Here is a 26,802-nt window from a genome sequence, read left to right on the forward strand (position 1 = left end):
TTGAATTCTGCTGAAGAAGGTAACTAGTACAGGGTAACAAGAAAGTGGGTTGTTGCCTTTTTTAGCCTCTTTATGATCTATAAACTTGGGCTTTAAAAAAAAAACCACTTTTTAAAAATTCTTCTTGTTTTTTATCTTAGGAATATAGGGAATGTTAAAGCTGTTTTCCTTAGAGGACTTCTTGAAAAACTCAGAAGGCATGTGCTTCCTTATGTCCTACTCTAAGTGGCTGTGATGTAAAATGTGTTTGAGATAAATATGTATTAACCACACACCAATAAAAAAGACTTTTAAACCGTCTGGATAAAAATCACATCTCCTCTTTCAGGTTTCATTTCCTTGATAGCTGTGATGTCATCCTACTAGTTCTCCAGTCACAGATTTTGCCAGTCTAGACAATGTTACAAGAGTGCACTAAAAAAGAGAGCTGATGATAATATCTAGTTCTTACAAAGTGCTTTGCAAAGAAAGCGAGTTTCATTATAACCACTTTACAGATGAGAAAACTGAGGCATGGAAGTTAAACTATTTGCCTGAGGTCACACAGCAAACCACTGACTGAGCCAGGAATGAGTGCAAGTCTCTTGAGTTGCAATCCAGTGCTCTATCAGCTACAGCATACTGCCTCCTATGCCTGATATGTGTAAATATGTCGATTACGTGCCAGTAGATAGCACTCAAGAATATGCAGCCTTGTTCCTCACTTTTGTAGTACATGTCTTGTGCCCTGCAAGTGGCTTCTAGTGTGTAGTCTATACATGTACCTGTTAATTTTCCTCAGTTTCTAATATTTAAAAAAAAACAAGTAGGAAAAAACAACTAACCAACCAATCTAGCGTGGTTGATGGGAAGCCTTCCCAGCTATCTTTATGCGTCACAAAGAAGCAAAAAGACCTTTTTGGGTCTGTCTTTTTGTTTTTTGGGGGGGTTATGGTAGAAATTCAACTGTGAAATGTGTTGATTCACCAATGTTTGTAGTATAGAAAACTCACAGGAGGCAGAATTACACTGCAAAGAAGTGACCTGGACAGATATAGGTGGTCAAGGCTATGGGCAATGAGAGGGAAGTCTGGCATTTACAAATATAGTTTTCCCAGTTCCACCCCCAATGCACCCCTACCAAATTAAAGTAAATTTCATGTCTTTGATACTGTCAGATTATAACTTGTTCATATAACCAAGCACTATAGTTGTCATTGGGGAGGTGTGGAATGAGGGCTAATAGATAGGGAGGGAACAAGATCCACAAGAGACTAATCTTAAATGATTCATAATAGGAAATAGTTTGAGAGCCATTGAGCTAGTTTCCTTCTTTTTTCCTTATTTGCCTGGAAGTCAGGTCAGTACCAATATGTGCTATTATAACTTGAAATTCTCGAGTCAGTGGCACTCTGTTAATTTAGACCAGTTCATGATATGGGCTATTGTCTTTCTCTCCTGTAAAATTGCTCCTCCTCACCATTCTCTGTCACGGTGGTCAGCACCAGTATCCCCCTAATTACACAATCCGTAACCAAAGTCCCTGACTCAGTCCTCTTTGACTTCCTCACTTCTAGTATTTTCTAATGGCAAAATTGATTATTTCAGTCTTAGTTTGCATCATCAAATTGTTGACATGTTGGATTGCTGTTGGGAACATATTCCTTTGTAGGTAGGTGTAACGGGTTGGGACTCACCACCTGGGGCCTCCTGCTGGTGACTCTGGGAATTAGCTCTGCCCAGTGGAGCGCTCCCTCCTGGGGGAGTCCCATCTGTCATTCTGCCCTCTGTTGCTGTTTTTGGACCCATGTTGCTCCCTGCTCGGCAGTGTCCTCTTCAAGGCCACTGCCCTCTGGCAGTGCCCCTTAGTCCATCTGCACCCCCTTCTGGGAGTCAGTGATCAGCAGTCCTACACTCCAGCCACCAGGTCCAACCACCCTCTGAGTCCAATCCCTCTTGTCAGGGATCTGGCGTAGTCTAATGGCCACTCCCTATGGCCAATGGCTGGGTGTACTGCAAGGAGTGAAGGGGGGGACCCAGCCCTGCCCTCTACTCTGGGTCCCAACCCAGGGACCCTCTGGTGGCAGCCTCGCTGTCCTCCTTCTCTCCCCTCATCTGTCTGCTTCCCTGGGCTGCTTCCCCTACACCCCCTTGCACCCACTAGGCCCTTCCTTTCAGAGCCTGCAGCCTAGCAGGCTACAGGCTCAAGCTTCCTAGCCTCCCCAAGCCTGGCCAGCACTGCGCTGTCCCCAGTGCTAGTCTCCACCCTTGGAGACTAACCCTCCCCTGTCAAAGGCCTGGGACAGATTGACTGCTCTTGCTCTGGGCAGCCTTTATATACGTCTGAGCCTGGCCCTGATTGGCTGTCTCCAAACTGGGCCCTGATTGGCTCCCCATAAGCCCTTTTCTGATTGGCTCCCTGTCTGTGCAGGCACCCAGGCCTGCTATAGTCCACTCTCACAGGGAGTGGGGCAGTCTGCCCCTTTACAGTAGGTAAGAAATCAATTTCTTTTGAGTGATTCAATTCAAAATGAGAATAAATCTAGGCCTAGATTGCAAAGGTAGGTTCCTAAATTTAGGCACTTTTTATATTTAGGTCCCTAAATCTGAATTTAAGTATCCAACTTCAGACACTTACATTCAAAAATGAGTACTGCAGTGTGTGAATAACTGATATGTCAATGAACTGGCTGAATCAAAAGGGAAAATAATATATTTTTGTGTTGAACAAAACACTTAGTTTGACCTGAGATAAAATTTTGTACTTTGAATGTTTTTAACCTTTTTCTGCTTACATAAAATTGAAGTAAAATTCTAAATGAAAAGACATTATGAATCAAAACATTTTGTTTAGAAAATGCCAGAACAAAATTTTTCAACTTGGGGGCTATTTCCCCCCAATTTTATTTATTTATTTAATCTAAAACAATTTGAGAAATTCAACATTAATTCATAAAATGTTTGTCAACATGAATCTGAATTTTTTGGCCCAAACAAGGTTTGGCTGAAAAATGTCACGCTGCTGTAGTTCACAGTAGTTAAGATGTCTTTTAGTCTACCATTTTTCTGTATACAAAATAAACATTTTTGTAAAATTCCTGTTCTGTACTTTGTTTGCAATGTTATTGTAGACATGTTGGTCCCAGGATATTAGAGAGACAAAATGGGTGAGGTAATATCCTTTATTGGACCAGGGCCAGCTCTGGCTTTTTTGCCACTCCAAGCAAAAAAAAAAAAAAGAGAAGGGAAGGCAGCTGGAGCGGCAAAGCAGAGGGGAGGGAACAAAACAAAAACACGGCACAGCCGGAGCGGCAAAACGGGGCAGGCGGGGAATACAGCGCGGCTGGAGCAGCAAGCGGGGGGGGAGGACAAAACAAAAACACGGCGTGGTCAGAGCAGCAAAGCGGGGGGGAGGGAACAAAACAAAAACACGGCACAGCTGGAGCGGCAAAGCCGGGGGGGGGAATACGGTGCGGCTGGAGCGGCAAAGCGGGTGGGGGAACAAAACAAAAACATTGCGGCCAGCAAAGAGGGGGCAGGGAGGGAACAATGGCACGGTCAGCAAAGCAGGGGGGTGGGGACGGCATGGTCGGCAAAACAGGGAAAAAAGCAAAACAAAAAACCCTACAAGGCGGCCAGAGCCAGGGTGCAGGGGGACTCCCTGTACTGCAAAGTGCGTGCCCGGTCTAGTGGAGGGAAGGGGGATGGCGGGGAGAGAGAGAGAAGGGGGGCAGCCAGCACTTCAGAGGGGTGCTCGCCACGTGGCCCCTCCTGCCACGCCGCCTGCCAGGAGGGCTCCGCGCCGCTCAGGTCGGCAGGGAGGGAAGGACGCGGGCTGCCCTAGGTTTGGGTGTAATGCTGCCCCATAGAATCTGCCACCCTAAGCATGAGCTTGCTTGGCTGGTGCATGGAGCCAACCCTGTATTGGGCCAACTTCTGTAGATGAAAGAGACAAGCTTTTGAGTTTATACAGAGCTCTTCTTCACATATTACCTCATCCACCTTGTCTCTCTTGTTGTATACTTGTCAAAAAAATGAAGTAAATCCAGCATGCTTGCTTTGAATTCTTCATATAGTCCACTGCTTTTAGACAGAAGAAGTTTTATTTCCATTATGATGATAAACTAGATGGTAACAACAACCTGTAAAAGACTGTATTTTCCTAGTCCATCATAATCACTCATGCCATTCTTTTGTTTTGTTGGTAAACATTGTTCATTAATTTTGGGAACTGTGTGTGCTAGTGCAGGCAAGCCTGTCTCATTTGATAATAGGATCTGAATCCAGTGGATTATTGCACGGGATTTTATCTTGCTGTAATCTCCAGGGAGAAATGTACAAACAGCTGGGAGGACAAGAAGGAGCTGCGTTGTGCGTCTGGAATTCCTTGAAACAGAATTTTGGAGTGCTGGAGTTGAGCATCATATCAGAATGAATCTTTTCTGTTTTTCATTGGTAAGTCTACTTGCATTTTATGTCTATTATTTGTTACCATATTACTGGTTTTGTTAACTGATCTGACATGTGACCAGAATGAGGACAGAGATTAAAGTTATTGCGTAGAGAACTGTACATTGAATGAATCATACAAAAAGCCCACCTCGGGAGGGAAAAAAGAGGTGTGTGTATAAAAAGCTGAAGATAGGGAAATATGATTCAATTAAAATAAAATGTAAAGTAAATAGGGTGACCAGATGTCCTGATTTTATAGGGACAGTCCTGATATTTGGGGCTTTTTCTTATATAGGCTCCTATTACCCCCCACCGTCCGTCCCGATTTTTGTCACTTGCTATCTAGTCACCCTAAAAGTAAATAAAAGTAGATATTTGGGAGCTTTTGAGGACACATTGCGTGCTGCCTATGATATCTGTGAAACTTTGCTGTTTAGAAACTGAACTGCTAAATGTTGCAAATTCGACTCCAAAAAACTTAGAATGTTCCTCTTTGTATCTCAATTATGAAATAAATTAATGCTTCAATTTGTTCTATTGTTTCTAAGATGCTTCAAGGATACTGAGGCCCATATTTTCTTGCTTATGAAGTACCACAAAACTTTTCCTAGCATGTTTCCCAACAGCAGAGTGTTGTGAGTGCACAATTTGAGGCACTAAATTAGTCATATGGCTGCATTCACTCAAGGATATAGAAGTTGATTAAGTAATTTTCCTCCTTCTCTTGCCCGAGGAGAACTGGTCAGAGTTAACAGGTAGAATCAGATTTGCAAAGTCCATGGAGATTCTTTCTCTTTTCAATGGTTTATCCTCCAGCGCCAAGACTGTATATTAATAGTGACAAATTTGTATATTTGCCATATTTATGTAGTACACTACACCTGTCTGCCAGTTTGTCTTCTCCTTTCCAGATATTTTAGTGTATATGCAGAAAGAAAGAAAAAAATATTTTTAAACTGCATGTCATGCTTATAGTACAAGTATTAGTGGTTCCATTTGTGTAAATTGTGGTTCCTTTTTGTTAAAGCTACTTCACAGAAGAATGCCCAACATTTATTTCTGCTTTTGGAACTTGAAAATAAAATGCAGCAGATTTTCAGGGCTTCTCTTCCTAGACCTTCCTCAATGAACAGTAGTAACTGTCAGAATCCAGTGATGCTTTTGGTCCCAGTTTAATATGAATAACTTTTCTGTTGGTCAAAGTTAACACCTAAATGTATGTGCAAAATGTCAGTTTGACCATCAGAGAAGCTTTAATTTGTGGAATTATCTAGGACTGTAACTGGCACAGTTATACCAGTCTTTTATCGTTACATCAGAGCAGTAGCTTGCGTTTGATGCAGTCCAGCTGTTAAGAAACAAGACTACTGCTTGTTGTTGTCAGATGAAAAACAGGTGCACAGCGAAAAAGGTGGGTACACTGTGTGGGTAAAGAGTGGGAGACCCAGTTTTTTCCCCAATTAAAATGACTTTCCCAACTAGTGCTGCTCTCATTGTGACTCAAACAGAAAATGCAATATAGCCGCCCTATGTGTGAGCGTTAGTGTTGGTATAGCTTCTTTATGAAATAGTTCATCTCATTTAAAATTTGGTTCTAAGAAGTTAATCTATATTCTTTGAAGGGTCTCTACATGAGCCATGCTGAATACTGAGATAATCCTTTGAACAGTTGGCAAAACATCTCACATCATATCAAAAACTGCATTAAGACAATTCATTGGTCACTAATCCAGATATGCCACTTCATAAAAACTAGGTCCATGTGCACTCATCCCTACTTGTCTGATGAAGTGCAGTTCTTTGCTAAAACAGGATTATCTGTCTTGAAAGTGGATTATTGGTACAAATATGTCTGCTCAGCCACTTATACCCTCATATTCAACTGAGTTTTGAAATGGAATATGGTAGTGTGGCAATTGTAGAAAGAAAAGGGCAGCAGCAAATGGGATTAAGTTGTCAGAAAGGGACAAGTTTTCTCTCATGAGTCAAGGGGAAAATATGTATGATTAAGAATAGATTGGATGAGTTTTATAATGTTCCTTTTAAAAACTGAAGAAGCATCTTGCTACTGTGGAAGAAACAAACTCCACTCTCAGGTTAGAAGCAACAAAAAAACATCCAAAGAGCAGTGGATGGTGTTTATCTCCATGTTTCTATGTTAGAATACATGCCCATGTTAAGGCCACGAGTTCAGCCACCTGAGCTGAAAAGACAGAGGGAGGGAAAGCACTTTCAATAACAGAATATAAGGAACAGACAGCATAACCAGCAACCAATTTTCCCTCGGAGTTTTGCAAACAAGACTCTCTCATCTGCTTCTAAAAGTGGTACAGAAAAAAAAGGGAACGTAACTGCACTTAAATCCTCTCTTTCTTTCCTGGCTTCCACACTACATCACCACTAGACATGGGTCACACTGTGGGATTTGTACAGCATTTCACAAACATGCTCCCTCTTTTCAGATTTGTTGGGGTTTTTTTGTGCTAGAATAGCAAAAATGCTTTTTTAAAAAAAATGGAGGGTTGACGGATTCTGATGATATGCAGATTGGTGACTGTCATAACTGTCCTACTCAGATCTAAACCTTAGAGTTCAGAACATGAGAAGCTAGCATGAAACCTCCAAACTTAATTACCAGCTTGGATCTGATATCGCTGCCACCAGCCAGAATTCCAGTGTCTGGTTTGCTCTGGTCTCCCCAAAACCTTCCCTGGGGGACCCCAAGACTCAGATTCCTTGAGTCTCACAACAAAGGGGAATAAACCATTTCCCTTCTCCCTCTTCCCCTCCAGGTGTTCCCTCCCTGGGTTCCTGGAGAGATATACAGATTCAAGCTCCGTGAATCTAAACAAAGGGATTCCACCCTCTTTACCTCCTCCCAGATTTCCCCGCCCTGAGTATTCTAGGAGACTCCCTGCTTCAAATCCTTGAAACACAAGTACCGAGAGATCAAATCTCTCTTCCCCCTCACCCAGAGGGTATGCAAAGTCAGGCTTAGTAAATCTAACACACAGAGATTTTCCCCCTCCCTTCGTTTCTTAGCCTTAACCAGTGAAAAACACTTAAACAGGTCTTAAAAAGAAAGCTTTATATAAAAAGAAACAAAAAGACATAAAATTGGTCTCTGTATCAAGGTGACAATATACAGGGTCAATTGCTTAAAGGAAAAAATGAATAAACAGCCTTATCCAAAAAGAATACAATTTAAAACATTCTAGCAGCTACACACATGTAAATACAAAAAAACAATATAAACCTATTGTCTTACTATCCTTGTACTTACATCTTGGAAACAGAAGATTAGAAAGCCTGGAGATAGAAGGATCACTCTCAGAGCCGAGAGGGTCACCGAACCAAGACAAAGAACAAAGAACTCACACCCAAACTTCCCTCCACCCAGATTTGAAACAGTCTTGTTTCCTGATTGGTCCTCTGGTCAGGTGTTTGGTTCCCTTTGTTAACCCTTTACAGGTAAAAGACCATTAACCCTTAGCTATGTGTTTATGACAGTGACTTCCAAATCTTTGTTTAAAAAAAAAACTCATCTAAGTGGTAACGCTTCTGGCAATCTGGGCACTGATGGAAGGGTTGGGAATAATTCCAATCAATAGCTGCCTTCCCTCACCCCATGAACTCATGGTTTTAGTGAGTAACTGGAGGTACTACTTCCATATCAATGGGAGAAAGCTCTGATGTCAGAAAAAGTAATTTGGTAGTTCACCTAATTAATCACAGAATCCTGCAAATTTGAGATGGAATAGTTAGATGTTGGGTGGCTTTGTCCATCCTTCAGTAAGGGTAGAATTGTTTCCTGCAATATATTCTCAGGAGATTTGTACAGTCCTGTTTTATATGACAGAAGCAATGGGGCTTGGACTAATTCATGTGCCAGGCTGTTAATAAATCCCACTGTTAGGAAAAAATTAATCTTTTAAAATTTTATACCATTGCTCCCAGGAGCTGGAGAGCCTATCAGACTTCCAAAGCAGAAGACTTTATTTCAAAAGAAGCATCTTTGAACAAAGCTTTAGACTCCACCCAAATTCCATGCTTCTAAAATGTCTTTACATTTATGGATGTGCATGATATTCAGTTTAAGATCCTAAAGTATTCCTGTTCCAAAGAAAAGTTGCAGAATGACATGAGCACATCTCCCATAGTATAGATCAATGGGAAACTGGCTTGTTAGAATGCAGAAAACCATCATGTCCACAGAGACGACTAGTAAACGGATAAACCCAATCTCCTTTCCCCTCCTGTCTCTTCAGAGTGACCTCTAGCAGTGGAACCACCCGGCAAGACGACAGGGCAGAATTTCAGACATTTCAAAGATGAATACATCCTGTATGTCACAGACAGCAGCAGGAGTTAATGTGCAGGGAAGTGTCAAGAAGATCAGCTGATCTTCCTCTCCCTAGCCCTGGTGTGGAGGGCACACATTAGGGCTGCCATGGCAGCCGCTGGCTAGTTCTGCAGTCTGCCATCCCATCCACAGGCATGGCCAAACCAGCTATACAGGCTGGGCACTGCACTGAGAATTTAAGACAAATGAGATCCCTTGCATTTCTGTCTCTCTGTTCCATATGGTAGCCTATTAGCTGTAAGTGTTGCTGGTAAAACTTAAAGTTAAATACAGTGGCGCAGTTTAATCATCTTAGTGATTTTTCAGAAACATATAACTAATTTTGTATACTATATCACAATTTGATTTGGAGAGGCGGAAGGCTGATAACATCATATCCAAATTATTGCAAGTGTTCATCATTTTATAGCCTGCAATGTTTTCCAAACAGAGCAAGTTTCCTATATGACAGACAAAGTGAAAATGAATATCACCATTATAAGTGATATGATTAATATGCTGCTAATTAAATTAGATAAAACTTCAATACAGTAAAGTAAGAAAGTTTATGGGTAACAGAAATGCCCTAAACATGTAAATACTTATGTTAATATTGTGTTGTGTTTAGAAATGTATTCAATTTAAAAACACTTCTTTGTGCATGGTAGAACCCCTTGAAAGAGTCAAAGGGACTTCTCCATCAGATTGTCAAGCTGGAATAGTTTGTTGTATTTCAGTGCATTGTCCTTCTCATTCACTCCTTGTTTTCATTAGCTGAATTATGGCTAGCCATTGCACAGGAGCCCAGGATTAAACCAAGAGTTGGGCAATGAACGGACAGCCCAGCTAGACTTCATTTTTTTTAAATCTGCCCATACTGTGGTGATGGGTGTCATGTGAATAGTAAAGAATCACAGAAAATATCTCTTCTGATACTGAGCAAGGATCTTTCTTGATGTAAACTCCAGAGCTAGAAGGCTCAAAAAATCTCTGCTCCCCCACAGGAGAAAGGAGAAATTCTGGCTATGACAGGTTTAATGGACATATAAGAATTTCTCCCCAGTGCAACTCTGCACAGAGTTTTATGTTACCTGGAGTTTGTTTGTGTTCTGTTTTTTGGAAGTGATATTAAATGGTGCATGTAAACGTATTTATGAAAGAGGGGAGAATTTTGACAGGTTATAGCCTGAAGAAAGTAGGTCACCCTGAACTGACCGGTAATGGATTCTAATTGGGTTGTGAGCTCAAAATCAGCAAAAGGAATAGGGCCTTACTTGGGTTTACCTGCCCAGAGATTCTAGACCAGTGGTGGGCAACCTGTGGCCAGTATGTCCTTGTGGCCCACACAGCTTCCTGCAGCTCGATTGGGTGGGAATGGTAAACCACGGCCACTGGGAGCTGCAGTCAGCCGTGAAAATGTAAACAAACTGTCTGGCGGCCCACCAGTGGATTAGTGGGCCGCACTGTTATAGACCCTGTTTGGAATTGATTTTGTGGGACTGGACCTATTAGCAGCTGAGCTGGTGAAATTGACGCTGTGACTCCTGATAAGTCTGTCATAGAACTGCTGGAGCTGATTTTGCTGAGCAAGGACTTCACATAAGATGACTTTTTGGAACCAGACCTGGAAGCCCCAGATCGAAGTGGGACCTGGTACTGTGGACTTGGACTGGAGTAGACAGTGAGGAGAACCACCTCCTGGTGCCTACTTGACCCACAGCTGAGTCAATACGGATTTGTGTGTGAGTGAGGATTGTGTTCTGAATAAGAGCTCTGGGCTCCCAACAAGACGTATAATGGAAGCCATGGGGTTGGCCGTGCCCCTTGTAATTTCCTTTTCCTGTGTAAATAGATGCTTATCTTGTCTTCCTAAATAAAAACAACTGATGGCTTCATGTACCTAAGGCTTCCCAGGTGCTTGTGAGTGGGGAACACCATTTCCAAAGGTAACCAAGGAGATTAAAATTTATCCTGGGAGAAGATAAGATTTAGGCGAGGGCTTGAGCCAATCACTTTATTTTAGAAAGCATCTTTATACAGCATTGAACCTGGCTTCTAGTCATGCTAATGACACCTGGCAGAATGGTAACCTAGATTGAGGAAAACAGTATTATCTCTAAAGCTACTCAGCCTTTGTCTACATCACTACAGAGCTTCTGTACAGAATCGTTCCCCTCTCCTCCTCTCTGGCTTCCTGCTGCAGATTATTGAAAGAAAAATTACATATATCCTTATAATACACACATCATGAAATGTTTGCACATAGTGTTGGGGGTGTGGGCAGATAGAATCCTTGCATGCTTTTCCTCACCTTGCGTTCTCAAAGGGCTTGTTGCATCCTAGTCCTAGCTGGGTTGTACGCCTGGCAGGGTCCTTATTCCAGTGGCAGTTTGTAGCTTGCCAGATGTTCTAACCTCAAATTTGCAGGCTTTGTTAGAATTACTGTGGTTTAGAGAGGAAAAACTGTTTCTTTCAGAAATAGACAGACACTTTTAAAAATATTTTATTTTAATACAAGCTGAGTGTGAATGATTTCTGTGTATTTCAGAATCAGATTTCCTTAACCCCAAAAGAGTTCATTTTCCTTTTAGTGTGGACTTTTAAAAAACTATACTGCAATCTAATCAGTGTGCAGTCAGCTCTTTGTAACCGTCCTCCTGCTTAGAAAACTCGGCCCTGTTATACAGACAAAACAGTTCTAATGCTAGCAAGGGACAAGCTCAGATGAACTCATTTGCCCTTTAAGCCCAATACTAGCTTTTAGGAAGGTAGCAAGCACATGTTGTTCTACTTAAGCCATGTGCTACATTTCCAGAATTTATTAACTCATTAGTTCCTGGAATAGAATACTATGCAAAACATAAGGATAACCAAGTATTTAAACCTTTAAAAGATGCTCCCTTAACTTTTAACTTTGCTTTTCAAGGATATATTGGCATGAGGCTATTAACATTCAGTAGATAAGCACAGTACTTCTGATTATGTGGATGCAAGGAATAATTAACATGGCTTTGAACTACTGTATGACCAGCCAAAAAAATTGTTCTTCTAATCCCAGGCAGACTTTCCCTAAGGCTCAACATGCTGTCTAGTTCCAATCTGTAAAGCTTCTAAACATTAGTGGTATGGCTTCAAATAACCTTCCCAGGGCCAGTCTTACTTCAAATGGCACCCTGGGTAGGACTGGAGGTGGAGCAGGATTTGGGGATGGAGTTTGTCTGGGTACAGAGCTGGGGGCAGAGCGGGCCACGAGGTGGAGTGGAGGTGCAGGCAGAGCAGGGAGTGGAGGCAGAGTGGGGCTGTGAGGTGAACAGGATTTGGGGGTGGAGCCGGGCAGGGGGCTGTTATTGTGACACTCTCTTGGTGGTGCACCCTCCTGACCATGGCGCCCTGGGTGGTTGCTCACATCAACCACACCTGAGGCTGGTCCTGAACCTTCCTTTTGTACCAGAAGAATAAATGCTGTGGTGTAGTAATAGCCAAGTTTATTTCATAATATTGGTGTTAAAACTATTAATTAGTTATTAGAGACCAAATTCTACTACCTTTAGTGAATTTCTTCCTTGATTAACTGAAATCAGTGGGACAATTCATGAAGTAAATTTCTACTCAACATGAGTAAGTGTGGATGAAACGAGTCCCTAGGAAAATTGTGCAGGACTAATCCTATGTAACCACTATGCGGCAACATGTGTTTTCAGAAAGCACCTTGTGTCTGACTACCGTTATGACTGCACGTAGTTTTGACTGAAATGTAACATGTCACTCTGGCTGCAGTGCAGAGGAGACACGAGGATTGAATACAGCCCTGTGAAAAACCAGAGCTCACCTTCAGTGTGTGTACCACTCCCTGCTTGCCTTTCTGAAAGAGTTCTCTATAATAACTGCTGCTGTAGACCACAATGGGCCACAACTGACCAGGAGATCCAAAGTGGGTGAGGTAATATTTCTTATTGGGCCAACTTCTTTTGGTAACAGAGACAAGCTTTCAGACTACACAGGGAAAGATACTCCCAGTGCCACAGCAAAATGCAACCTTAAATTCATTACTCTGCTAGACACTAAAAATTATGGTCTGAATAGAAATGCTGGATTTATGGCTTAATTACAACAATCTGTAACCCACTAACCCCCTTCTTTTTTTGTCTTATGCTTGCAGAAATGTTAACAGGCCACTCTGCCTTGATTTGTCCCTTGAAATATGTGCTAACTACTTGGCTAAATATGTACTAAATAATATGTACTAAACAATCTCTTCTGCCTTGCATTTTGCTGTGATTATTGGAATACTTTCCCCAGATCTGAAGAAGAGCTCCGTGGGTATGTCTACAGCAGTGGTTCAAAAACTTTTGTATTGATGGCCCCTTTCACACAGCAAACCTATGAGTGCTACCCTGCCCCCATAAATTAAAAACACATTTTTTTAATATTTAACATTATTATAAATACTGGAGGTGAAGTGGGGCTTAGGGATTGAGGCTGACAGCTCGCAATTCCCCATGTAATAACCTTGCAACACTGTGAAGGTCTCGAACCCCAGTTTGAGAACCCCTGACTCGGGGTCATTGGGCTTGGCCTGTGGTGCTGTTTCATTGCTGTGTAAACTTCTGGGCTTGGGTTGGAAATCAGGCTATAGGAACCTGCAAGGTAGGAGGGTTCCAGAGCCTGGGCCCCAGCCTGAGCTTGGAAGTCTCATAGCAATGAAACAGCCCCTCAGCCCAAGCCCTGCAAGCCTGAGTTGGCTGGCACAGGCCAGCCGTGGGTTTTTCTTTGCTGTGTAGACATATCCTCAGTGGCTCAAAAGCTTGACTCTCACCAACAGAAGCTGATCCAATAAAAGATATTACCTCACCCACCTTGTCTCTTTAATGTACTGGGACCAACACAGCTACAACTACACTGCGTACTAGAGATCCAAAGATGTCTCAACTTGCTCAAAATGTTTTGAAGCCATAAATGAACACAACTTCAGCAGGCACCAGTGCAGGTCACTTTAACTTCTCAGAAGGGAAAGACTAGATTTCCCATCACTAGAATGACAAGCATTGAAGGGTTGATTATTAGAATGTCTAGATGCCTAAAAGTCTATGGAACCAAAAACCAAGAACACAGAGAGATAGCAGATGGAATAATTGCATTAAAGGCAGCAATTTTACAATACCTTATCTGAAACAAAAATCATAATAATTTAAGAACAGGTCTACTATAAAAAAGTGTGTTAGTAATTGCTATCAGAGAAACTGGAGATTGACGAAAAGAGTACTAGCCCTCTCTGATAGAGAGAAGATCCCTAGCAAGAATCCCTGGCAAGAACAAGCAGTGAACAAGAACAATGAATATACTATGATCCTCATAGCATTGAACTTGCAAGAGTCACAGGTCATTTTTAACTGCCGAAAGAAGTGAAAAAAAAAGTGGTGTCCATAAGGAGGTCAAGGGTAATTTCTGGACTGGAGGCCTGTTCTTCTATTAACACAAAAATATTCATTGTTGAAAATATGAAGGCTTTAATTTTCTTTTCAATGAAGTGGAGAGTCATTTGTAACAATGTTTTGTTATATTTAGAACAATAACATGCCACTGAGACATACATAACTGCCTTGCTTTGGAGTACACTGGGAAATCTGACCACTGGACTGTGGAAGCAGAAGACTTACTTTTCAGACCTTCGTATGGGTAAAGGGATGCGAGGATGGCTATGTACTGTTGTTCTTATCTTGTTAGGTTTAGCTTACTGTTGAAAGTTCATTTTTTGATAATTTGATTGTGACTGAATAATCACAGACACATCTGTTGGCAATGTTAATCTTCATTGTGTGTATATATGAAACCTTGCAGTACTTACTCAAAGGAACAGAGTTCACATTCTTAATAGCAAGAGCAGTATTTGGTTTAGCCAACTCTTACAATTTTGTTGTTGACTCTCTCATACTATTGGATTTTTATCTTAAATCTTTATATCCTGGTATGATGAGATTTTGTGACAATCTCAATTTATATTCAAAACACAAAATGTGTCTAGCCCTGATAGTTTCAGAAATAAGTTTGAAAATGTGAAATCTAAAGACTCAAAAGTCAGGATGCAAATGTATTTATTTTTAAAAATTTTATGGTTTTTAAGGCAACCTCATGATTTTCTGGGGGGCCTGACCCATGATTATTGAATGCTTGGAGTATGCAAGGTAAAGAAAACGGAAACAAAAAATGATTAGGGGTCTGGAACAGCTTCCATATGAGGAGAGATTAAAAAGGAGACTTTTCAGCTTGGAAAAGAGAGGACTAATGTGGGAGAGGGACATGGGGGAATATGATAGACCTCTATAAAATCATGCCTGTTGTGGAGAAAGTAAAAAAAGAAGTATTATTTACTCCTACTCATAATACAAGAACAAGGGGTCACCAAATGAAATTAATAGGCAGCAGGTTTTAAACAAACAAAAGGAAGTATTTCTTCACACAATGCACAGTCAACCTGTGGAACTCGTTGCCGGAGGATATTGTGAAGGCCAAGACTATAACAGGGTTCAAAAAAGAACTAGATAAGTTCATGGAGGTTAGGTCCATCAATGGCTCTTAGCCAGGATGGGCAGGGATGGTGTCCCTAGCCTTGTTTGCCAGAAATTGGGAATGGCGACAGGGGGTGGATCACTTGGTGATTACCTGGTCTGTTCATTCCCTCCGTGGCACATGGCATGGCCACTGTCAGAAGACAGGATACTGGGCTAGACGGAGATTTGGTCTGACACAGTATGGCCGTTCTTATGTTGAATGCATGGGCTTAGCAATACACTTTATTTTTCCCTTCAAGGAAAGCACTTAGCCTTCTGCAGTAAAGGCCTATATCAGAATCCCCTTCCCTCTGTCTTTGTTCATTGCTCTTTTCTGACAATGAAAGAGAAATCTTTGTTTTTTTTTAAATTTAGTTTAATGGTTATTGATCCTTTTAAAATGGAAGTTTCTTCTCAACCTTTTGCTTCATTTCCATCTATGGAACCTAGTATTCAGTTTCCTCAGTGTCTTGATCTGGAGAGCAAGTTCCAGCATCCAGACATCATTTATTTTAAATTTGTTTATATATGCAAAAAAAAAATCATGGAAGTTTTGAAAGATAGTGTTCACTGTGGAGAAGCTCTGTGCTTTAATTGTATTTTATCCATCATAAAAGCTTCTGGCTTTCTTTTTCTGAGTGCTTGTGTATAAATGCACAGCAAATGATATGTGCATCTCTGTATTTCAGGAAGGCTCCATGGACAGCTTGTATGAGCCAGTCCAAGAACACCAAGACCCCAACGAGACCATTAGCATCAGCAGCAGAGCAAGCACTCCACTTAGCACCTATGTGAAATGCGGACTTCCAGACAGATCTCTGTCTTTGGTGAGTGAAAAGAAGTGAAGTACCCCATGCACTTTCCTCCAAACCATTACTTTTCTTGTCTGAGCTTTCCAACAGAGCCAGTATTGTTGTCTCAGCCTCAGATTTTAAATATCTACACTCCTTGGAACCTACCAAAATCCTACTAAGCTTTTCCTCAGACCTTCATGCCTGTGAGATAGATGAAATGAGTGCTGTCCAGTCTTACAAATAGGACCCTAAAAATAGGTCCTCGGCTCTGTAGCACTTTGGACAAGATCCAAATCCATTGAAGTCAATGGGAGTCCTTCCATGGATGTCAATGAGCCTTTTATGATTAAGTAGCCATTATATAGACAGACATACAATATAACCATGTACTAAAACCATATAAGAAGAGAGATTGAGAGGGTGTCTATGGAAAAATTATTTAATGGGCAAAGTATGTGATTCCCATTTATTAGTAAAAATAATTAAAGGTGGGAGAAGAACTATATAGTAAAATGAAAGGGTTCACTATATGATTAAAATGGAGAGCAGCAAGTTGAACATCTAACATTCCGTAAAAGAATGCTAAAGGAGGAAAAAAACAAAAATGAATGAAAAGTAACCCATTAACAAGACTATATTTCTAACATATAGCATATTAAATATGTGCATTGGAATAAGTATGGATTCATAAAAAGATCACGTGTGAGAAGTTTGCTAGAATCTTTGAGTTTTCTACTGTGTATTTCCAAAGGCACAGACCAACAGTGCACTAGGGAACGCACTGTAGCAGTATTTGGATTTCAATATAAGTATCACATGATTAGAGTTGGCCACAATACTTCCATAAAAACATCAATGGAAAATGACTTAATGGAGATTTTCACACACACACAATCTGTTTTCATCAGCATTTTCCAGGTTTTTTGTTTTAAAAAAAGTGAAAACCCAAAAGCTGAAAACAATTTGGCTCCTGTTTGCTTTTCAGTTGCCAAAAACCTAATAAATAAATAAACCTGATGAAAAATTTGAGCAAAAATGAAAAAAAAGTTGAAATTTTTGTAAGGCGGGAAAATAATTTCTCGACCAGCTTTATGTATGGTACATTGATTTGCAAAATCAGAAATGCTGGTATGTTAAGGAAGTCTTTTGAGATTGCAAATTAGCATGAGGTATAAATAACAAGAGAAAACTAATACAAACTAAGAATTTGGCAATGCAGAGAGGAGAGAGATAATAATACCAAAACTGGAATTAGCCTCACTATTTATGTCCCTTATGAAAGGTGTACCTTTTAAATTAGCTGCATTTATAAATTGGAGGACAGAAAATAGAACACAGTGGGAAAAAATTAGGTTATCTTTGTGTTAAATTAGTGATTCTTATAGTTAAGCATGGGAAAGAATCAGGTTAATATTCTCACTCTTGTGTTGTGGATAGAATAGTTGTTTCTCTCCACCCCAAAGGTAGCTCCATTTTGGACAGGTTGACTAGTTAGTAAAGCACTCTTTGGAACACTAGGGATGAAAGACAGTAAGTAAAAGTAAACTGTTGCTATATATTTATTATGAATAAAATCAGGGTGACTGTAACCAGAGGCTTTCTGAAAATCAGCAAAGCCAAGTCTATTACCAGACCTGGATTATTTCTCTAATAAGCGCACATGCAGTAAATCATCTGCACAATGCTTGGTTGTAAGATTAAAAAAAATATGTTGACTGTATCCAGTATGAATCAACAGATGTTATTTTCAAACTGTGCATGACATTAGTATGAATATATTTCAGCTGCCTCTTGAAATTCAGGTCACTATGCTACTGTATGTGGCCAAGATTGAAGTCACAACAAAGGACAGCCAAACAAGGGACATGATCCTGCAAAGAGTTAATCCTGTATGTATCCCTACTACCATTTGACAGTGGGATTATCATGGGAATTTGCAGGACTGGGCCCAAGGTTAGCAGTGATGTATGAATTGTGGTGACAGATTAGCCAGACTTCTGTGGACCTAAGGTTACATTGCAGTAGGCAGTGTTCTCCACCCCCACCCCAACTGAATGTATCTTCCATTCTTCTTCTCTTCTTTCTTGTTATCAACCTCAGCCCAGACCCTATTCTATTTAAAATGAATTAGTGGTACTTTTCTCCCTTCATCATGGCTTCTTATAGACATTTGCATTGCTCCTAGTGATTATGTGAAGGCAGAATGAATGGCTCCAATTTCACAGAGGGTCAACACCAGAAAATGCAGAAGGAGGTTGTTTACTGACAAAATCCGTGACTAAATGCCTTTTTAATCATTATAAGGGCCACAGGCCATTTGCAGCCTTAGTCTTGTTTTCCCGTCTGACCAGCTGAGGAGAGTCACCCATCCCACTCCAGCTAGGGGATGCCTGCAGCAGTCAAAGAACATTTAATCACAGAATGACTCAAAGGAGATCCATTCCCTAATTGACTATCCAGTCTACCCACAAGTCATCATGCTTCCTGTACAACCAACCACTTGACCATCAGAAGCTGTGAGATGATGCAGTTTGTTGTTTGTATTCCAGTAATGCCCAGATGCCCAACCAAGTTTGGGGTTCAATAGCGCTTGGCACTGTACAAAGCTAGAGTAAGAGACAGTCCTGCCCCCATGAGTTAAAAACACAAAACAAAGGTTTGGAGAAGGACATAACACATCAACAGAGTGAACAGAGGGATTGTTTGCAAGTGTCCTGTATATCTCATGGTTATTATTAAAATAATTTTGGGGTGGATTTTATATATATGATTATATTTGTACGAATTTAGTATTTAGGGCAGGAAAGGTGAGTAAGGAAGGCATGAAGGGATTAGCTAAAAGAGAAGGTAAAGGAAGGCAGGGGAAGCATGGCTGCAAGCAGAGGCCATAGAAACAGATGGTTTTTGGGGGGGTATGTGTGTGGAGGGGGGACACCTAGGTAATGTCACAGGTATCATTGAGAAAGGCAGCAATTTTTCAGCGAGCATCTTGTTAAAATTCTGGGAGTTCATTCCTTGCTTAGGGACTGTAATGCAGAAGATGGGTGAAACTTAACAGTACAGAGGAATTTCCCTTTGCAAAGGGAGGCTTAGGTTTATCCAGACTTTCCATATCAGTGAAGCCTGGCACTGGTGAATTTTCTGACATTCTTTCCACTGCACTTTGTTTCTTATAAAGTGCCTTTTTTTAAGAATAAAAGTAGACTTATATGTGTTTTATACATATGGAAATTGAGAAAAGCCTTTACATTTCTGCTTTAAAAAGAAGTCCTTGAAATATAAACACACTAAATAAATAGTTTGGATTTTTTTTCTTTCCCAAATAATATATTGCCTTTTTTAATCCTTCAGGGTTGGTTCATTATTAGTATAATATATCATCAGGGCTATGACAAACATTTCTACTTAGTGTATTAATGTGTTTTGATAATCTCTTCTTTCCTGCCTAACAATGCTCTCCCAATCATAAACACTATCTGTCTCTAGCTTTGCAAACTCAATTGTGTTCAGAAAATCTACTCAAAGAACAAAGAGAAGTCAGAGCTGCTTGTGTGTAAGTAGGGAGAGGGCTGCATTCATTTAGGGTTTATGCCAGCATAAACCTTTTCATAAGTACCTTGTGGCCAAAAATCTACTGAGTGAGAGTGATGACACTGCAAAGCAGATTTGCTTATGCTGGTGGAGGGGCATAAGGGATCAGTGCTCTCTGTACAACAGACAGTGCTGGTTTGACAGATGGTGTGGTCAGAGCACTAAGAAGTGCATTTTTGGAATTCCTCCTGTTGGCAGAGCTCCTGTGGAGCCCTGTCACAAATTAAAGCTGCTTCTACTCTTGGTGAATGGAACATAGTAGTGGCATCCTCACCATCACAGGTGAATTACCTTTGAGGTAAGCGGTGCTTGGCAGGCACAAGGAAGTGCAATTTACACATCCCCCTGACAGTTCTGCTGAATTTGACCCAAAATGTTTCTTTCATTGTTCTTGTTATTTCATTTCTCTTCCCAGAGGATTCAATATACAGCACACATGTAGAAATATGTACATATAGAAATGCCATATAGATCATGAAACACCTGACCTTTTGAGGTACTGAGCTCCCATGAAATGAAAGCAGTTAAAGGTACTCAGCTTCTCACAGTATTGGGCCCTAAATTAGCTATTTGGGTGCTCTGTGCACATGTCCAGAAGAAACATACCTATGAGGTAAGATGCTGAGCATCCAGATGTTACAGTTAAGTTTCCACTTTTGGCCTCTGAATGCAACAAGTGTTGTGTTTGAGGGAGTAATAACACCTTTTGAATATTATAGGATCCTATCCATGGAGTCTGCCTATGAATGTAATATAGTTATGAAGGTCTTTTTTTCTTCCTAATACCCAATGTCCTTCTTCTCTTATTAATTTATATTGTATAGGATAGTGTTTCCTCAACATTTTATTGTTGGTGACCCCTTAATAAAAGTCAACCCTTTTTGACCTTCTTATGTTTACTATATAATTCAGAATAAATAAATGTATCAAAGATAACAATAAGCCTACGGAACCTACATATATTTTGAGAAGTTGATGGAGAATACTTGTTCTTGAAGAGTAAGGGTGTATGTGGGGAACAGGGGATCAACATTTTCTTTGCTTTTGATTGGGAAAACATTTTCAATGCCCCATTGGTTGAGAAACACTACTATCAGATAACATTACCACTGAACATTAGTGAAAACAGAACCCTGGAGACTGAAATCCTCTGTGTATGCCCAAAACAGATGGGCACAGAATAGAAACCTTCTCTCTGTAAAAGGCATAGAAATCAATTGACATTACAGAGTATAGGAAAGGCAAGAAAGCAAGCTTCCCCTGTCTACCCTGTCAATGCATCTCAGCCTTGACCACATGGAACCACTTCTAGCGCTAAGGTCATATCTACTCTAGAAAATAATCATGTTTAAATGTGATTGTGAAACATAGCTGTAGCCTAACCAGAGAAGAATCTAATTAATCAGATTCTAATAAGCAGTGTATAATATTGTTGATTTATGTGCATGACCAGCAAAAATAATACATATGCAAGAGAACCAATTTTTAGATGAGGCTTTATCTGCCAGTGTTTGCAAATAAATGGTTCTCTAAGATGGCTATGGCATTTTATTTTTTGTCTCTATGGAAAAAGAAAAAAAAGTTCAGTCACGACCATGTTACATAACCGTCTTTAAACATGGTTATTCTTGTAATGTAAGTGGGGCCTTAAATAATATTTCAGTCTTCATGTTCAGTCAGTCTTTTCTCCCTCACCTGAGCCTATGCTAATGTTTTCAGTCATACTAATGCTTATGTTCTAGGAGCTGGAATTTGCAAAGTAAATTCAAAATTAAAATGACTTTTCCTCATGGGTTTGTGCCCACCTACAACATTGTAACATGTATGATATATAAACCCTTAATGTAATGAGGACACCTACAGATAACTAATAATGCTTATCCACTAAGTGGCTCATCTATAGAGACAGTTTCACAACATCGACTCTGTATCGAAACATTACAAAAGCACAAGAGTGAGAATTAAAGGATAGTGTGACAGTTTTACCTCTTCTGCCCTCTTCTCCCCTCCCCTCCCCTTGATTCAATGGAATTAAATCAGGCTGTCTTCATTATTTTAATGTAGGGTTGGAATTTGGAAATTATTATTTGACTAAATGAAAATAATCAACATTCCCAATATAAAACTTTTGACTGAGCCAGACTAGAGAAGTAGATGGGATTTACAGTTCATGTCCATTAGAAAATCCAAGATTTTAATCTGCATAAATTGCATCAAAACATTGCGCACATTACTTAGTGGGGGTTTTACAGTACACAGTGGATTCTCCACAAAAATCTATGCACAACTGTAGTCATAGTAAATCCACCATTTCAGCCCTCAGTCACCCGTGTCACATATTTCAGTTTCCCTCAATGGAATATTTTAAAGCTGACTCACTTATGTTTCACTCCATTAAAATTCGGCATCGATAAAAGTGCTGCTAAATCAGTTAAACTGCATAGTCACCAGACACTTAAACAGATTGTTGTGGGGGTTATTTTGTTTTGTTTTTTAAGGAATATTCAGTTCAGTAGTTAACTAAAAATAATGGCTGGATGCTGTGTCATTGTGTTGGCGGCAGAATCAACATGGTTATTTATAAAATAGTCTCTAGAAATGGAAACTGAGATTAGTGATGACGTTTTAGCTGTAAGGCCTGTGAAAAAAATGCAGCTAAGGCCAATGTGCTATGTGTAATCTTATCTGCTATTTCTAGCATCTGAGTTACTCGACTTACACCTTATATTCAGCCATTAAGCTTATTAACTGAGCCCATTAGTACTTCTCCCCCATTTTAAAATAAATCACTCAGTTCCATTCTACAGGGTGCTTCTCCAAGCTTGATAACATCAGAGTATTTTTTACCTCTTTAGTGCCTTGATTCAGGACACCACCTTTATTCAGCAGTGCACGTGCTTAACTGCATTGCTGAGTAGGGACAGACTTGAGCATGTGCTTAAGTGCTTTGCTGAATTGGAGCCTAGCAGACCCCACATCATGTGTTATCCCTGCATGAACCTTCTTAAAAAACTACCTGAAGTCAAAGTGTTTCTATTTGAGGGACCACCTCTCTCTGTACATTGCCATACTGCTGCAGCTATGGCGAGAAGAAAAGTTCAGTCTTGATGCCCTTCATTTTAAAAGATGAAGGCTGGTAGTAGAACATTCTCCCTCAGAGGCTCTTCAGCTGTGGAACAAGATTCCCCTTTCGGTACGAAAGAGATCTTCAGGGAATACTGCAAGATGCATCTATTTGCACAGCTTGGTGCAAAGATGGGTATTAGACGAGAATCAATTTTGTAAAAGGAGAGGGAGTATTGTGTTCTGCTGGTCCTGTTTTTGCAATCTATGGCAGGTGTGCCTAGAGCTTTCAATATGCACATTTTTTCTCTTTTGTATAAAGCTGAACTTTGTAAGAGTTAACTCCTTCCCCTCATTTTTTTTAAACACTGCATAATTCTTTTCTTGTGGGTGTCTTGTCTGCCATAATAAAAGTTATAATTGTAGTTGTGCTGTCACATTCTGCCCAGATATGGAGCTGTTGTGGCAAAACTTGTGGAGTTCCTCTGTTAATTAAAGCCATATAGATGGTGCTTCAGGAGAAAGAGTTAGGGCAGGGGCGGGCAAACTTTTTGGCCTGAGGGCAACATCGGGTTTCAGAAATTGTATGGCGGGCCAGTTAGGGGAGGGGGTCATGGCCCAGCCCCCATCCACCTCCCCCTGGGACCCCTGCCCCACCCACCTCCCCCTGTCCCCTGACTGCCCCTGGAACCCTTGTCCCTGACTTACCCCCACTGCCCCATCCAACCCCTCCTTTCATTCCTGATGACTCCCCTCGGGACCTCTGCCCCATCCAACCACCCCTTCTCCCTGTCCCCTGACTGCCCCGGGAAACCCTGCCGCTGACTGCCCTCCGCCGGCCCATCCAACCTCCCTTTAATTCCAGACTGCCCCCCCAGGACCCCTGCCCCCACTCAATCCTCATTCCCTGCCCTCTGATGCCCCAACCCCTATCCACAGCCCTGCTCCCAGACCACCCCCCCAAACTCCCCTGCCTTCTGTCCAGCCCCCCCCTTCCTGCCCCCTTACTGCGCTGCTTGGAGCATCGGTGACTGGTGGCACTACAGATGCGCCGCCTGGCTGGAACCAGCCAGGCTATCACCACCACACAGCACAGGGCACTGGGTCAGGCCAGGATCTGCAGCTGCACTACCCCAGGAGCTTGCAGCCCTGCTGCCCAGAGCATTGCGCTGGTGGTGGGGTGAGCTGAGGCTGCGGGGCAGGGGAAACAGCAGGGGAGGGGCCAGGGGCTAGCCTCCTGGGCCAGGAGCTCAGGGACCGGGCAGGACGGTCCTACGGGCTGGATATGGCTCACGGGCCATAGTTTGCCTACCTCTGAGTTAGGGGAATATACCCTTTTAATCCCCGTTTACGCATCTTTCTGAGCAGTGGTTATGTGCTCCTGGCCCAAGTAACCTGCACAAGTGGCCACATAGAGCTGTGTCCTCAGGTGGAAAATAATAGTGCTTTTGTACACCATGCTTGCTTCCTTCACAAACCTCTAAAGACCTACCCAGCCTGTGAAGCATTCTGACTAGAATGCTCCCACATCGTTCTGTGTTCATTTTGTATTGTATCATGCTCCGTTGTACCTGCTGTGTCTTTCAACTATAAGCTTGTCAGCGGAATGGCCTGTTAATTGTGCAGCTCTCTTTGCTGACTGCACAGCACCAGGCACTTCAGCAATAAGAACTAAAAATTGTTTCCAAGTTATTTTGCATATGTATGAATGGCAAAGGTGAAGTGGGCCTGAATGTCACTTAGTTTCTTTTTCAGCAATGGTATCTGGCCACTGAGGGGGATAATAATGGGCATCTTATTAGTAGGACCCTTTCAAATTCACAGTCCACTTTGGTCAATTTCATGGTCATTGGATTTTTAAAAGAGCAAATTTCAGGATTTCAGCTATTTAAATGTGAAATTTCATGGTGGTGTAATTGTAGGAGTCCTGACCCAAAAAGGAGTTGTGGACGGTCCCAAGCTTATGCGGGGAGTGGGGGGGAGATTGTGGTACTGCTACCCAGGGCTCACCCCAGGCACCAGTCTAGCAAGCAGGTGCCTGGGGAGGCCAATGAAGAGGGAGGCGGCACATCCAGCTGTTCGGCGGCAATTCGGCTGCAGGGCCATCACTCCCTCTCAAACCAAAGGACCTGCTACCGAATTGCTGCCGATCGCAGTTGTTGTTTTTTTGGGGGTGGGTGGCTTCGGGCAGCAAAAACTCTAGAGCCGGCCCTGCTGCTACCCTTACTTCTGCACTGCTGGTGATGGCGGTGCTGCCTTCAGAGCTAGGCAGCTGAAGAGCGACAGCTGCTGGCCAGGAACCCAGCTCTGAAGGCAGCAATGCGGAAGTAATGGTGGCATGATATGGTATTGCCACCTTTACTTCTGTGCTGCTGGTGGCGGGGCATTAGACTCATAGACTTTAAGGTCAGAAGGGACCATTATGATCATCTAGTCTGACCTCCTGCACAACGCAGGCCACAGAATCTCATCCACCCACTCCTGTTACTAACCCCTAACCTATGTCTGAGTTATTGAAGTCCTCAAATTGTGGTTTAAATACCTCAAGGTGCAGAGAATTCTCCAGCAAGTGACCCATGCCCCATGCTGCCGAGGAAGGCAAAAAAAAACCAGGGCCTCTGCCAATCTGCCCTGGAGGAAAATTCCTTCCCAACCCCAGATATGGCGATCAACTAAACCCTGAGCATGTGAGCAAGACTCACCAGCCAGCACCCAGGAAAGAATTCTCTGTAGTAACTCAGATCCCACCCCATCTAACATTCCATCACAAACCACTGGGCATACTTACCTGCTAATACTCAAGGATCAATTAATTGCCAAAATTAGGCTATCCCATTATGCCATCCCCTCCATAAATTTATCAAGCTTTGTCTTGAAGCCAGATATGTCTTTTGCCCCCACTATGCCCCTGGGAAGGCTGTTCCGGAACTTCACTCCTCTAATGGTTAGAAATCTTCATCTGATTTCAAGTCTAAACTTCCTAGTGTCCAGTTTATATCAATTTGTTCTTGTGTCCACATTGGTACTAAGCTTAAATAATTCTTCTCCCTCCGTGATATTTATCCCTCTGATATATTTATAAAGAGCAATCATATCCCCACTCAACCTTCTTTTGGTTAGGCTAAACAAGCCAAGCTCTTTGAGTCTCCTTTCACAAGACAGGTTTTCCATTCCTCGAATCATCCTAGTAGGCCTTCTCTGTACCTGTTCCAGTTTGAATTCATCCTTCTTAAACATGGGCGACCAGAACTGCACACAATATTCCAGATGAGGTCAGAACTGGGCATCTGGCCAACAGCTGCCACTCTCTAGCCATTCAGCTCTGAAAGCAGCACAGAAGTAAGATGGCAATACTGCAACCCCCCTTAAAACAACCTTGGCAACTCCCCTGCAGCTCCTGTTTGAGTCAGAACCCCCAATTTGAGACATGCTGGTTTCCCCCATGAAATCTGTATAGTATAGGGTAAAAGCCCACAAAAGACCAGATTTCCCGGGGGTGGGGTGTGGAGGGGAACAAGATTTCATGGTGTGTGACACATTCTTCAGGCCTTGAATTTGGTAGGGCCCTACTTATTAGTGATGAAGCTGTTGTTCCATATTATCAGTGCCTTCCATAGCTTAGGGTCTCACTGTCATACCTGATCAGCTGATTTATTTCTTAAGCCCTTTGAGAATGTTTTCATCGCAAAGATTATTTTCATATATTTTCTGTCAGCTTGCAATTGCCAAGCATCTCTAAAGTTCCACACATTCATCAGCTACTGACCATGATATGATAGACTGCCCAGTATATCAGAAAAGTGCCAAATAACTTATCAGTCTTTCAAAGTTATTGCCAGAAAAATCAAAATTTATCATTATACCTTCGTTAATCTGCAATATTATAATTGGCATTGGATTTCAGAGGCATTAGGGAGAGAGTTGGTTGCCTAAACTGATCACCACTCTCACCACATCTCTAAAGGAATCAAGCTGTGCCAGGTATTTGTCAACTAGTAAGCATCAGAGGAACCCCCCCTTTTTTTCAATTCAG

This window comes from Gopherus evgoodei, chromosome 1 (assembly GCF_007399415.2).
Source record: "Gopherus evgoodei ecotype Sinaloan lineage chromosome 1, rGopEvg1_v1.p, whole genome shotgun sequence".
Classification (NCBI taxonomy): domain Eukaryota; kingdom Metazoa; phylum Chordata; order Testudines; family Testudinidae; genus Gopherus; species Gopherus evgoodei.